Genomic DNA, 10,627 nt, shown 5'->3' with positions numbered 1-10,627 from the left:
TGCAGAGGCTGGGTAATGTCTGAACCATGGCACTTGGGTGGAAGGCTTGGGAGATGCTGGGGAGGGGACATTTCCCATCATGGCTGAGCGATGCCGTGTGCCCGGCGTACCTGCTGGGACTTGCTGTTGGGATTGCACTGGGTTAGGAGGGCTGGGGGGGAGCTGAGGAAGTGCATGCAACGAGGAGCAAAAGAACTCTGCAAAACCGATCTGAATTGCTACCAGCAGTCGGATCCCTGGGCTGGGGGCTGGCAGCCACCGCTCTCACCGGAGCAGTGCCTGTCTCACTGCGCAGCCGACGTGGCCAGGCGCCTGTACATCCCCTGGGTGAAGTTTCCCAGCTTCGGCAAGAAGTTGCGCAGGTAGATCTCGTTTTCGTTGCTCAGGGAGCAGTTCTGGAGAAGGAAAAGCATAAATACATTAGAGCTGACAGTGAGATGTAGCAGCTCAGGCAGTGGGTAGCCAGGCCACCAGCCCACACAAGATGCTTTGTTTCAATTGCTTCTGTCTCCATATAAATAATTCAGCAAATAATTCAGAGTTGTGAGGATGATGCCCCAGGATGTTGGGAACTCATCCCTTGCCTCAGGACAAGCACCCAGCCCCCGTGCCTGGCAGTGTGACCCCCGTGGCCATGGGTCTGGGGTGGCTGGGGCTGGCGGGGACATTCACCCTCTTCCCGTGGAGGTGAATTATCTCACAGAGCCGCGCAGGTTTGCGATGCCCCGGTCTGGCCCCATGCAAGGTAAATACCGGCCTGCTCAGCCCTGTGGGTGCGTGGGGGAGCCGGCACGGATACGGGCCCCGTGCTCGGCAGAGCTGGCACCGGGGGCAAGGCTGCGCCGGGGGGCTGGAGCCGCACAGTGGGGCGGCGAGCGGGGAGGCTGCGGCTCCTGCTTACCGTCTTGCCGTGCAAGCTCTGCAAGTTGATGATGAAGGGCTCGTAGTCCTTCCTGCACCTGGTGACTTTCATGAGTGCCATGGCAGCCTGGCACAGCAGCTCCTGCTCTGACAGCTGGAAACCACAGGGAAGAAATCATTAGAGCCCTGTGTTTGATGTAAGTTGATGCTACTTATCGAGGTGTCCAGGACTGGTGGGAGGTTTCACAGAGACTTTCTAAACTGTTTTCGTTTTATGGCTGTAATCACAGCCCCGTGTGGTGACTTGGGCCCTGGGCTGGGGGCAGGGGAGCTGGGGGCAGAGGTGGTGGCTGGGGGCAGGTCCTTGGGCACAGCCGGCATCCATCTGTGCACTTGCCCCCAGCGATGGTGCTTGAGCGGCTCTAGCCCGGTGACTAATAAAACTACCTCTGCTACGTGGGCTGTGCACTGCAGTGAGGAAGGTGCTGGTGATGTTGGTGTGTATTAAAAATGTGTTTTCTGCCTGTGTCTCTATCATCTTTTACCTTTCGATCCGTGAAGGCAACCTGTGCCACTCGGGTGTCATTGCAAGGGACCTGGAGAGGTGACACAAGGGAGAGCCATTGTTACGAGAGACCATCATTACAAGGTAAGACCTTCCCCAGGAGCTGCCAGCTGCACCCTCCCCTGGGAAGAGGCACCATATCCCAGTCCCTCCGGCAGGACACAGTGCGGATGCACCCTGGGTGCTGCACCACCGAGACCCATCTTTCAGCAAATTGTTCCATAACAGGCTCCTGGGAAGTCGGGCCCTGGGGTTGCACAGCATTTGCAAGCAGTTGTTTGGGAAGGGGCAGGAGGGTCCCTGGGTGCTCTGTGGGTGCTATGGACCAGAGCAGAGCAGAACCCCCCTGCAGCTCGCACTGTGCCAGGCCACTGTGTCCCCTTCACCAAGCTGCCCCAGTCACCCTGACACAGCTCTGTGTGTGGCACAGGGAGGTTTGGGGGAGGTTCTCTTGTTCCTCGGCATTTTTTCCTGCAATGTGCCTAATGTCAGGTGCAAGACTTCACCCTGGCTGCCACCAGCATCCTCCTGTACCACCAGGTCAAATCCTGAGCACCCAAAGTCTAGGCTGAGATGGGCCAGGGTGCCCAAAGCTGGAGGTGGGATGCAGCGGGCTGAACCAGTCAGGAATGCCTGATGGCAGTGCCGGTGCCTGGCCTTCAGCACCAAGGAATATCATCATCATCATCAATAACGTTCCTCTGTCTGTAAGCAAAGAAACACCAGGAGGTGTAACAGCATTTACCTGTACTCCTGAGTTGAGCTGTTGGATGCGGTGGGTGATCTCTGACAGCTTTACTTTGGGAAAGGTGGTCATCAGTGGGGTGGACGAGATGAGCTCGAGCAGGGAGAGGAGCATGAATGCAGCCTTCAGCAAGGGGAGCATCCTGTCACCGCTGCTGGGTGCTTCCCGTGCTGGCTGGGCTGGCTGGCCGGGGCCTCTCTGCCTCGCTGCTTGGCAAAGCACCATTTTTATAGTGCGAAGAGGGACCGGCGTCTCCATTGAGTACCAAATATAGGTGTCTTCCTGTGCTGATGAGGCGCAACGGCCCAAAGAAGGCATTATGTAATGACAGCGCAGACTTTTCGCCCTTAACCAATGTTATCTGTTATTCAGCTACCATGCAGATTTTAATCACCTAATTGATAGATGAAGAGATACTGGGACAAGTTGAGAATTTCTCTTTGACGTTTGAGTATCTGTTTACTATTGAGTGTGTTTGCAACATGCTGCATGTGGAAAATGATGAATGTGTGCACGACTTAACCAAGCGCGTTGCAAGACCCGTGTAAAGTCAAGCCATCTTCTAATGTGCAGAGAAATATCTGTGAAGTTTTGCTTGTCTCCACAACGGAAAAGACAAACAGCTACACAGAAGGACCAGCTCTGGGATGTGTGTGCCTGGAAGCCTGCCGGGCTCCTGCCTTGGATATCGATGTCTCACGGGAGGACAACATGACCCCATCAAGTATCTGGTTGAATTTGGAGGTGTCTCCCCACCACAGCTTTGCTGTCCACGTGGGTCTGTGCCCAGCAGCTGCAGCTCGGGGATCAGTGTCACCCTCAGGTCAGAAATCCAGGAGGCGAAGTGACAGGAAAGCAGATATTTACTTTTGCACTTAAATGTGCACCTCTGCTGCCTGTGCACCTGCAGCTGGCTCAGCACCCACCTGCCTGGGGACACCACCATCACGGGGTGCAGGTGGGAGCACCCCAGTGTCTCATGCTGCTTTCCAGGACACCCCAGCCCCTTGCTGGTGTGGAAGACCTCTCCTCCTGCCTGGCCCCTTTGCCCTGGCATGGCCCTGGTGACATGGCAGCACTGCAGTGCCCCATGCCACAGCTCGGCCATCACCAGCAGAAAAGGGCATCACAGGTGATGGCAGCACTTTGGAGAAGCAAATGGCGTGTGGCTGCTGTTGAAGAGGAACAGCCGAGCCATGTGTCAGAATAAATTCATATCATTTGGTCATAATGACAGCAGCTCTGACAAGCTCAAGTAGCCAAAGTCAGATCTGAAAGAAAACAAAACCTCAAAACGTTTATCAAGATGTTAAAGATCTGCAGACAAAAAAATGCTCTTGCATGTAAAGGAAGAAGTAGCTGAGGGGGTTTTCTGCCGTGTGGGTGTTTGGGTTTTAACTAGGACTTGCTCAGCTCTGTAGCACGTATCCCATCCTGCGAGGATGGCTCCTGCAGCGCCTGGCTCGGCACGGCGCCTTGCAGCCTCGCACGGTGCAGTGCCCATGGGCTGTGACATCGCATGCCGTCCCACACCATCCCACATTGTCTCATGCCATCCCATGTTATCCCATGCCATCCCATGATGTCTCATGCCATCCCAGAGACATCAGAAACCCAACAGTAACTCAGGGACCCAAACCACCACATCCTGGAGCAGAAGAGCAGGTGTAAGCCCACAGTTATTTCTCACCATGGCTGAACTGTGGTGTTAGTGGGAATTTTGTCGGGAAGAAGGTTGGCTCACCAAAATGGCTCATTTAATTTCTCCTCCAAATTCTCAAATGCCTTTTTCCAGGTGCTGCTGCAAGCACAGGTGGAGCGGCTCGATGCCGGCGGCACCGGTGGCTCTGCTCACACTGGCACCCCGCACTGCTGCGGCCCCGGCTCGGGCAAACCCCCTCCGGGGAGACCCAGCCTTCGCCTTATACCTGGTTAGAGGCTTGTAAATTGTAAATTGTTAAATTGATGTGGAAAAGCTAGAAATATAAGTTTAACCCCCCCCTTTTTTTTTAAAGCTTTCAGTGAAGTCAAGGTGTTGCATAGCTCGAGGAAATGCTGAACTTTACCTTTCAAACAAACTGCTTCCAGTTCCACCGCATCCTTTTTGTGTTGGAAGAGTTAACGTCGCAACGGTAGGGCTGGGCTGCGGCATTCCTGTTTCATTGCTTATATTAGCCCGAAAAAGTTGATTTTACTGGGGAAAAAAAGATGGTGATGATTCTCAATCATCGAATTTCCTGCAAAATTGAAAGGCTGGGTCAGAGCCAGGTGGGAACCTGGAGGTTTCCCATCACAGGTATCGGGAGGAAGGTGTAGGAGCTGGCGTGTATCCAGGGCAGCACAGTGCAGTGTCTGTATGTCTGTCTGTCCCAAAGCCGTCTGTGGTCCCACAGCCTGTGCCCTGGCATGGGGCCCGGCACTGCTGCAGTGGTCCTGGAGGATTGCGGCGTCCTGGGGGGCTGTGGGGAGTGGGAGCCCCTTGGCTGGGAACACCCAGTTCTGCAAACCCTGCACAGAGAGCGGGTAGCATCTTCCCCAAAGGCAGATAAAATCATTCCCCCAAACTATTAATACAGTAACGTAAACCTGATAATGGGAAAAGCTGACATGTATCAATTTGGCTCGTGTGGGTGGAAAGCGATAGCTACAGAGCTGGTCCCAGTTCTGAGAAACGACGTAGAGCCGGGGGCTTGGGTGAGAGGCGGATCGGGAGAGGGGATCGCAGCCCTTTGGGAGCATCACTGACCTGAAGGGAACCAAAACAGCTCGTTCAGAGGCTTCGGCTGTGCTGAGCGTTAAACCTGGTGGTGACTGAAATAACGAGGGCAAGTTCTGACTGTGCGTCACCCCCAGTGCCGGCGGTGAGATGGGCGCTGCCCCGCCAAGGCACCGGGGTGTGTGGGGCTGGGACACCCCCCGAGCCCGCTGCTGCCGCCAGGGTGGGCACAGAACCCCAGGCGTGTGAACCCAGCCTGAACTGGGACTCCTTGTCATGGAAGCTTGGCTTTGCTTCCAGCTGTGGCCAGTGGCAGGATGCAGGCTTGTCCTGGGGCTCCAGCAGCTGGGGGTCTGTGCCCACCCTGTCTTGTCCCTCTCATGCTTTTCATGCCTGATTTAAGCACAACTCAGTCTCCAACCAATTCAGGAAAATGGTCTAAGTTGTTAATTTAGATGTTGCCATGTCTCCTATCAGGCTCCTCTTGGCCCCACGTGGTGGAGAGGCTGAGGGATGAAGGCACACTGGGCTGGTGCTGTTCGGGTCTTTCCATTGCTGCATCTCTGGATGATACCAGAGAACAGAGGAACCAGCTGAAAAGACCCTCAGTGCAACCAAACCCCGACATTTTGCTTTGTTCTGTGGCCAAAGCCAAGGCTTTTTGCTTTTTTTTCCCTTTCTTCCCAGCAGCAAAGCCCAGGTTGGTTGCCCCAAATCATCACACATAGACGAAGAGCAGTGGGCTGGGCTGGAGCTGTGGGCACCGTGGCACGGAGGGCATTGGTGGACATGGATGGAATCAGTGGGAATCAACAGAAAGAAACAGGTATGTCCAATGGCTAAGTCAGATCTACAGGGCTTAGAGCTCCCCGTGGCAGTGTCCCCTTCCCTTTCCTGGCTCTGTAGGAAATGTGGGAACAACGGTCTGTAATTTCAGATGGGCTAAATTTGTGCCTTTCCAGTTAAAAAGGCAGTAGCTTTGTCTGGGTACTGGGCCGCCTCAGCAGTCGGCAGGCAGAAGGGACAGGGGGCTTCCCAACCCAGCCGCATTTGGCCACCCCTGGCTCAGGATGGGGCGAGGACCCCGGCACCGCGGGCAGGGAGCGCACCCGCTTCTCCCAGGCGGTTCCCTCCCAGGGCTGCCCTTCTCCTCCCGCCGCTCCTGGCACGCTCCGCTTGCCCTCCCAGGCTGGTTTGGCAAACCAAAAGGCGTGCCCTCCCTCTGCCTTTGCTCTAGCAGCCAAGGGGACCCCTATGGCAGTCCCAGCTGCACCGAGTTGTAGGTTCTGTGCAGGGACAGGACAGGATCATGTCATTAAGAAACAATGTCAGAACTCATAATGTCCAGCAGATGGTTTAATTGAGGTGATATAAACAACTTCGGGTCTCTTCTATCATTTTTGAGGACCTGATTTTGGACAACCCTCCTAACCATTTGCATGATTCCAATACTATTCCAGCTTTGCCTTGTATGAAATCGAGAAGCCTCAACATTTATTTCCAAGCCATTTGCTAGCCTGTGCTGTTCCTTCCTTTCAGAAGATGGTACAGAAGTTAAATAAAACATTTTATAACATGAAAAAAAAGCTAAATGTGGGTCACCATGTAACATCTAGCATCAGCACATGTAATATCTCTTGAATCAGTGGTTGAGTTTACAAACTGTGTTTCAGACCCTGTGCTGGGCTGGCACTGCAGCCTGGCTGGTGCTGGAGCCAGCCTGCTTCCTTCAGCCCGTGCAGCTGGAGGGAAAGGCATGCTACAGCTACAGCAATTTATTTTTTCTGCAAAAAATCAAATTACACAGAGTAGGATGAAGCCGGATGAAGGAGAATTTGCAAATTGCATCACATTTCCCCAAGGTGTAATCTTGCAGTGAGTAGAGAATAAGTACTGGCTCCCAGCAGCTTGCCCCAGGGTGGTAGTAAACAGACTGTCATACTGAAATAGATTAGAAATGATATTGAGTGTGACATTTAAATGTTAACAATGTTACATGGAGACATTAAACAATTAAGCTTACGAAAGCAGCACCTATATTTATTGGTTTGGTTTATGGTGGTTTGTTTGTAGATAACCACGTTTGTTTTTTCACTTTTTAGTGTATGCAAAAGCTTTTTGCCTAAAATGTAGCCTGCACCAATAGAAACTTCATGGAGAAGTTGCTCCTGGGAGTAGCAAGATACATGTTCTGTAAGTCACTTTTTTACTTTAGGCAAGTCACAAAGCTCTGGTTACAAAAAAAATAATAAAAAACCCGCAACCCCAAACTCATCTTCTCTGAGGTTTTAAACACCCAAAGTACTTTGGGCCAAGTGTCTGTCTTTGTAGCACTGTGTAAGTGGAGAACAGTGTTGTACTGCATTAAGTAGTACTGAGGGAATCATCAGAAAATCCAAGTATTGGTTTTCCACTGCTAATATGAATTCCACTTAGAAACAAGACTGCCCAGACAGAGATGTCTGGAGGGCCTCTTTTTTTTTTTTTTTTTTTTTTTTTAGTGAAAGTATTTGCCACCTTGCTTACTAAGTGCAGATAAACCGAAAAGAACTTATGTTACTGAAGAAACAAATGATGTGGCATGGAAGTGGGAGGAAAGTCACTTGCTTGAGCAGTGCATGCTGGAGCCCTCCACCTACTGCAGATTCCGGGCTCTAAAAGCCTTGCCAGGGCTGAGGCTGCAGTCAGACCCAAATCCTTCGGAAGGGGTTGACACCCCACGCACCCGTCCCCAGCCTGCCCTGCCTTTGCTTGTGCAGGCAGCGGAGGCGCCTGGTGCCCTGGGAGGGGTGCTGGGTGCCAGCTTGGCTATGAAATCACTGTCCTGGGCCACTGCCTGGTTCTTGGCCTCTGAGCCCACTGCAGTCATGCTCACTGACAGTTCTGTGAAAGCATTTAAAATTATTTTTCGTTGCTATTTTTGGCTCTTAAATCATAGTGCATCTGAGCGAGAGCCTGCCTGTGGCTGTGCCCTCCTTGTGGCAGTGTGTGCGTGTATCTCGGCACGGAGGCCAGTGCTGCAGAGCCGCTCTCCTGCGCTGGCGTTTGGCTGCTGGAGACCCACCGCAGCGGTAAGTGACACGGCACGTGGGCAGCCAGGCGTTGCTCCTGCCCAGTGAGTTACTGCGACAAATCTGTGCCTCGCTTGCCTCAAAACGCCTCAGCTTGGTTCCGCACTACTGCTGGCGTTGAACATCTTGGATGGGCAACAACCCCTTCCCCGCCACCACCCTCGCCTCCAGCCCACCACCCAGGCTGGAGAGGAGGCAGAGCCTGACCCGGGACGCCAGCGGCTGCCGTGCAGGCTCCATGGTGGTGGCCACCGTCACTGGTACGGCACAGGAAGCCACAGCGGAGCAGGGATCCCCCTGACGTGGCACTGGGGGCGGCTGACGGCACCCATGGCAGCAGCCCTGCTTCCTGTGGGTGCAGCAGGGGAGGCAGCGGCAAAGCCCGCGCCGCAGCCAGTCGCAAGGGGGGCCCGTTTCTGTCCTCACTATCCCAAGGTGCCCATGAGCAGAAGATTGTGAAAGTATGTGAAGTTTCTCCTATGCTTGATTCAGACAAGCACGGTTTTTTTGTTTCCCAGTCCATATCAAAAGCATGGGGCTGGTTGAGTCTCTTTTCCACGCTGTTAACTGTAGAGAGCCTATGGTCTATTCAAATTAAAAATGTGGAACACAATCATTATGTGGATCATTTCTTGTCATTTTAACACTAACACTTGATGTAGGAGATGTTAGTTTCCCACCACATTTTCAGTCTTTTTTTTTCCAGGTTCTGGCAAAAGCTTAATCCCCAAAGCCTGTGCGTGTGTGAGGATAAACTTTGCAGCTGGGGAACGGAGGAGGGCCAATTTAAGTAAAAATGTGCCCGTTTTTATAAATACCTTATAAAGGAATTGCAAGCCACAGCTTTAACTTGGGGGAGAAAAAAGTATAGAATTCACAAAGGCTGGGGAGTTGCTTCTGAAGATAACTTAATTCTTCATGAGCTGGGATGTATGTGTCATGCTAAAACAAACAGGTAGTACAGGAAAATTTGTAAATTCAAAGTATTTTTTTTTCTTTCTTCTGTTGATTATATCTTTAAGAAAATTCCCCTTCAGGAAGTAGTACTAGAGTCAGTGAAGCTTTTTATTTAAAACTGCAAACGTAATGCATGTTAGTAGCATTTTCCTTTGCCTTCTCATCCCCAGTTTAATTCCTTTTACAGGGGATTGGTGAGAGAGTGTAATTGCTAGGAAGTCCTATTCATTTGCTTATCTTTGAGTGGTTGCCTAATGACTGGGGCCACCCTGACTCTAGTGACTTGCAGTTTCAGAAAATTCAGGTGGAAATAATTCTTAGTTCAAGTGCTCGGTTTCTGGCACTTACCCCTTTAAGACTCCTCATTGCCAAGTCTACTTCGCTCTGGCTGAGGAACATCAGCTGTTGAATGAAGAATCAGACCCGGGGTTCTGCTGGGTTTTGCTCTTTTTGGTGCAGGTGTCCAGAGCCCTTAGCAGGTGGCAGCAGTGGTATGAGTGAGGGGTGCGGAGAGCCGGGCCGGGGCCGCAGCACAGCCGTGGGCAGGCAGGGCAGGCAGCGCGGGCAGCGCCCTCCCCGTGGGCAGAGGCCTCTGTCCGTGGTGCTTAACCAGCCCCGGGCCCTGCCGGCGCCCGCCAGCTCTGCCCGCACTCCTACCCCCTCCTCGCCTGCTTTCGGAGACTTTATCCTTGTGAAAGAAAGGGATTCCTGCATTCTGAAGGAGAAGGCAGTGTGCAATGTTCTCAGCCTTATTTGTGTTATTTGCCAAAAAACAAATGTCCTGATGTTACAGAGATTAACTTTTTTTTCATGGTGGTTTAAATATTCTTCCTCTGAAACTGAGCTTTGGTCAACGCTGTCTGCTAAGGAGGTTCAGCTGCTCACTACTGTCTGCAAGGGCTTGAAGAGCTGTAAGTCTGGCTGCTGCTTGTGGACTTGTACCTGGTACCCAGAGTTCAAGGTAAAAGAGGTGGGCCCTTACTTGGTTATAAAGATATAGACCCGAAGTCGCATCCCTTGGCTTGCATGGCTTGAGGTGGTGAGGCACGCTGCTGAGGAACCCTGGTCTGAAACCTCAGGACTTGTGATGATCATTCGTCACAAGTGATGCATGTGTGGTGCTTTGCATTTTGAAGCGTGCCATCCCTGTCAGCTTTCTGTTGTCATTCTGAGCCGTTCCCTTTGGCCTGTGTTCTGCTGGGCTGGCGGGTATTGCTGTACCAAGGAAAAGAGCTTCAGGAAGAACACCAAGTGGTGCAGGTGAGGCTCAGCATCCACACACATGACCTCTCTAAGCCATTTTTGTGGCATTTTCACAGAACTTGATTGTATCTCACAGGGAATCAATATATGATGTAACTCTTATAAAAGTCATCATCTTGAAGCAGCAGAGAAGAAATGACAGTAAGCAAAATGACACTAAGCAAAGACAATGTGGTAAAATATGCTTCTGTCATCCATTCACCCATTCATCTAGCTAGAGATGGGATTTTCCTTTATTCTAGACAGCTGTTATATTTTGTGAAGATTCTGTCTTTGAACAGCCAGAGTAATGTTCCCTTGAAGAGAAAACAGTAAAAATTCTCTTTGAAGCTTGTGAATTGTGTGTAGACTAGGTGGCTGGCCACAAACACACCCTGACTAGAGATACACAAACGCCCCTGAACTTGCCATAACGCAAGCCCCATTCTATCGACAGACTGCAGCTGTTC

The 10,627-nt window shown here is 51.8% G+C and overlaps 1 long non-coding RNA gene across 1 annotated transcript; it reads left to right on the top strand.

Annotated features, from left to right (window-relative positions):
- Positions 1-280: 280 nt before the first annotated feature.
- Positions 281-10,528, top strand: LOC129785028 (uncharacterized). Its single transcript, XR_008748437.1, has 6 exons — positions 281-2,945; positions 3,967-4,102; positions 4,187-4,303; positions 5,578-5,713; positions 6,990-7,080; positions 7,826-10,528. It is a non-coding gene; the product is annotated as an uncharacterized LOC129785028 (long non-coding RNA).
- The last annotated feature ends 99 nt before the right edge of the window (positions 10,529-10,627 follow it).

This window comes from Falco peregrinus, chromosome 8, assembly GCF_023634155.1.
Source record: "Falco peregrinus isolate bFalPer1 chromosome 8, bFalPer1.pri, whole genome shotgun sequence".
Classification (NCBI taxonomy): Eukaryota; Metazoa; Chordata; class Aves; order Falconiformes; family Falconidae; genus Falco; species Falco peregrinus.
This window is presented reverse-complemented; position numbering and strand designations above follow the sequence as displayed.